The 4,235-nt window shown below is 32.9% G+C and overlaps 1 long non-coding RNA gene across 1 annotated transcript; it reads right to left on the bottom strand.

The window, feature by feature from the left end:
* Positions 1–2,573: 2,573 nt before the first annotated feature.
* Positions 2,574–3,826, bottom strand: LOC102595259 (uncharacterized). Its single transcript, XR_366517.2, has 3 exons — positions 3,677–3,826; positions 2,812–2,905; positions 2,574–2,727 (listed from the first exon to the last, which is right to left on the bottom strand). It is a non-coding gene; the product is annotated as an uncharacterized lncRNA (long non-coding RNA).
* Positions 3,827–4,235: the final 409 nt, after the last annotated feature.

The following is a 4,235-nucleotide window of genomic DNA, read 5'->3' as shown; positions in this document are numbered from 1 at the left end:
TACTTTTCCGCGCCCAAACATTAGTACCTGTTGTTCCTGCAAATTATTGAAAAGTGAACACACCAGAAGTAGTCAACACAAGTTTCTGTTGAAGTCTATCAAGGTCAATTTTCATCTTTAGGCATGTGAAATTGTACTGAAGGAATGATAATCAAAGAATCTGAAATCAATCCTTTTCCATGATTTGATCTATTCTGTTTCTAGAACTTGATTGTTTTTTCAGTCACGTACCTCACTCAACAATACAATTGTTAAAGCGAGCAAGGATCCAAAAGTAGTAACTGGTAAGTATTCCAAATGTCTTTGCATCACAAAGGAGCCAAATTCATAAAACTTGAACTCAGCTGACTAAATCCGAAAGTTACATACTTAATAGGTTAAATAATTGAGAGCTTACAATACAGATGAAACTGATAATCTTAGCTGCTGGTCAAACAAAAGAATGACCACTGTGATTTCTTCCCAAAAAAAATCAAAATATACGCATGTAATGTATCAGTAAATCACTTGAAGCCTACAATTCACACCATTTCACAGAAAATTAGAGATATCGTGAATCGGGTCAAGAGTAGCACCAATATATTAGGAGTTATTGATAGCCAAAAGCAAATAAACCTGCATAAATCAAAGAATTTCATAAAAATATAGTGAATTGGACCAGGAATAGCAACAATGTACAAAGAGAACACATTAAGATAAGTATTAGGCTTTATTTCTTACTTTTCAATATGAGATACCAACATATTAGTAGAGTAAGCAGTTAGAGATATGATAAATTACACCTCAAACTCACGATTTTAACATAAATTTAATAAAAATGTCATACTTAGTCTCAATTTTTCAATACCATTGAATCATGGTATGATAGTTCAAATAAGGTTCATTCTAACACCAAGTAAACAAATGTGACAAAATTCAATATCTCAATTCAACTAAATGAGTGTTCATTTTCGATCCAAGATATATGTCCTTTGAATATGAAGCATAATGTAGAGAATAGAATGGCAAAAGAAATATCGAGGATTAACGTCCATGCTAAGTGATGAGCTTGATAGTAGATAGTTGTAGAAAAACAGTTAAACAAACTTGTTGGCAATCTTCCTTTCACCGGAAAATTTTGTCAAACACACTGGTCACTTCAATCCTCTTCGCTTGTTGTTACTACTATTTTTATCCGATAGGTTCTCCCGAGGCTAGAATCCACAAATAAAAAACATGAATAAAGAGGAAATTTGAGCATTAAAAAAAAACACTAACCGCAAGAGAAGTGATGTATAAATTTCATAGCCTAAGATTATAATCACTTTTTTTTTACAATCAAAAGATTAGACTCTACACATTTACAACATAAACAGATCTCAAATATCAAACCAACACTGTGAACTGAAAAAACAACATTATCAATCAAGTTCTTTCTGAACATCCATAAAATTTGACTTACAAATCGACTCCAACGGAGGGTAAAGTTGAAGATGTCACATGGCCACTACAGTTGCTTCCTAGTTCAACTCTGGAAGCCTATACATGTACCTAGGAAAGGGTTTAGGGTCGAGCCCCGATTTAAATGTCCAGTTGAAGAAACGTCCACCAAGTACGGTTCAATTCTCAACTTGCTTCTATCAAACTATTGCATATAGTGACAGATTTAGATTTTTCACCAATGAGTGAGAAAATAGATATGTAGTGGTTATGATCTAAATGTGGAATCTGAAGATAAGCGTTAAGAGTTCATTGGTATCTACTATCTATTTAAGTACAAATAAAGTGAGCCGTAGAAAATCATATTAAAAAAACGATAAACTTACTACTATCCAAGCTAACAGCCTGAACAATTTAATACAAAGTAGACAAAAAGTTGACATTTTAATCATCATAAAAAATTTCCTGTAGTGAAAAAATACAATAGGCAAATATGGAATAATAAATCACCGATTGACTTATATGTGTGGCTGAATTATTTTTCTAGCTTTCATCCATTTTGATAAAGCTTGTCATTTTTTTTATATGGTACTTTCAGAAATCGAGCTATTCAAATAAGAGTTTTTGTGGCTTGTTCTATATAACCTAAACTTCAAGTTTAAAATATCAATATTGAAATGTAACCTAAACTGTCATGCACAAGATCACAACATCAAGAAGAAGATTGTCTGATTTACTTGAATATCCATAAACAACCTGATAATAGAACGGTCAATCTAACTATATATAATGTTATTACTTGCTATACCTTTCATCGAGGCAAGGGAATGCATTCATATCTTTCATCCTTGGTGAAGAGGGAGAAGTAAAATTTTCCAGTCGTCTTTGCTTTTCTTCTGCTCAAGAGGTGCTTAAGCGGCTCTCCTAAAGAATTTTGATTTCCACAACAAGGTTTATCACAACAACAGTGTCACATCTTGGCTTACCAGATACCTTTCTTCTTATTGCTGCATTTGCTGGAACACCTTTTTCTTCTTGCTATGTTGCTTGGTCTCTTCGTGTCGGATACTCCAAAAGTAATGCATTTGAAAAATTCGATACGGATGCAACAACGATTTAGGAGAGTCCGAGCCATATAGCCTACTATAACTCTATTGAAAACACTTAAAGTGGTTTATGCAAAATAAGAAAACTTTGAACATATATGGACCAGTCGCCTTTCTATCCTAAATACTAAAGTTTTCTATAATTACATTGTGCTACAGAACGTTTACCTTGTTCTTCTCTGCACTGCTTGTGCATTTGACACTGAATGAGCCAAAAGGGAACTCATGAAAAATAAGATAGTTAGTTATTGTAATACGGTGGAGAAAAGCGATTTGCTTTCATTACCAGTTGAAGCATCCACAAGGTTTCTAGTGACCCCGAGAACATGCTATTTTTTTCCATCTGCTTGTCCACCCTTGTGCTTACATCTTGCCATATGCTAGAAAAATAAGAAAACAACATTAAAATTAGTCGTCAAATGGATCAATATTAGCAAATCTGAAAAGGAAACAATTCAAAGGAGGAAAGAAAACACATGCCCTACTTTACATTCACATGATCTTTTCTCATTTTTTCAAAAATGGAACTACTCTTAAGATGGAACTATACGTTTGTTCTTTCTCCGAAATCACTTTCGAGTTGTCATTGCTCTACATATAGGCTCTCTTTGTTATTTTTCTAAGTCATTCACAATACAACTCTCAAGTCAAATTAAAAATTCAAAATAAAAATAACTCCAAATATAGCGAGCTCAAACTATGCACAAATAGAAAAAAATTGACAAATTCTAAAAGAAAGAAAACCCACAAAAAAGCTCCAGATGCACTATAGTACTACATCACATGGTCTAGTACATATACATTTTCAAAACATACATCATTATATAACACGAAATTAGGAACATGAAAGTGCAAAATTCTACCATAAACTACTCAAAATGCAAAGAGAAAAAGAGAAAAGTGAGAAGAATAAAAATGGGAAAATCAATTTTCGAACAACCATGAGTAAATCAAACCAAATTAGTAACATGCAAGAATAAAATCCTACAACAATGCATTCAAAAATCATAAAATCAAATAAATATAAAAAAAGAACTGGAAACAAATTAGGACTTGAAGGATAAAGATAGTTATTTTACAATCATCACATATAATACATGTAATCTTTGAAGAGAAAAAAACAGATGCAGAAGAAGGGCAAAAAGAGTCACCCGTTTCAAGATGAAAAGAGAAAGGGATGAGAGATGATTATACTTTGCAAAGAGAAAGACAATTTATTTTTATCAAAAGCAGAGGTAATTTCAGTTCCTTACACGTGGATATAAAGCAACTATTGCCAATAAAAATGGGCCAGACAGAGCAAAAAATGTAGGGATAATTGTATAGAATGGCAAACTTATAATCTAAAATAAATGGAGTAGCTACTGTTTGATTTAATTGCGTCCCGTAGCAAACGTTTGCTAGTTGCCTCCTCCCTCCAAATTCTCACTCGCCACTCTCCCTTTCTCGCTCGCTCCCTCTGTGCTCGCCTCTCTCGCTTTATACAACAGAATTGTATAAATTGCGTTTATGTTTGTATAAAGCGAGAGAAAATTGTATATACACATGCAAATACATATATATTCGTCCTATACACTTATAATTATACAATAAAAATATTCCCTTGCCAACGAGAGGCTAACAACAATTTATACAAATGGCCTGCCAGCGAAATTATACAATAAAGCGAAAGAGAGAGCGATTTTTGATATACAAATATTTTTGTCAACG

The sequence above is a fragment of the Solanum tuberosum genome, unplaced genomic scaffold (genome assembly GCF_000226075.1).
Source record: "Solanum tuberosum cultivar DM 1-3 516 R44 unplaced genomic scaffold, SolTub_3.0 scf00002, whole genome shotgun sequence".
NCBI classification, from domain to species: domain Eukaryota; kingdom Viridiplantae; phylum Streptophyta; class Magnoliopsida; order Solanales; family Solanaceae; genus Solanum; species Solanum tuberosum.
The sequence above is the reverse complement of the archived record's forward strand: the minus strand, read 5'-3'. Positions and strand labels throughout refer to the sequence as shown.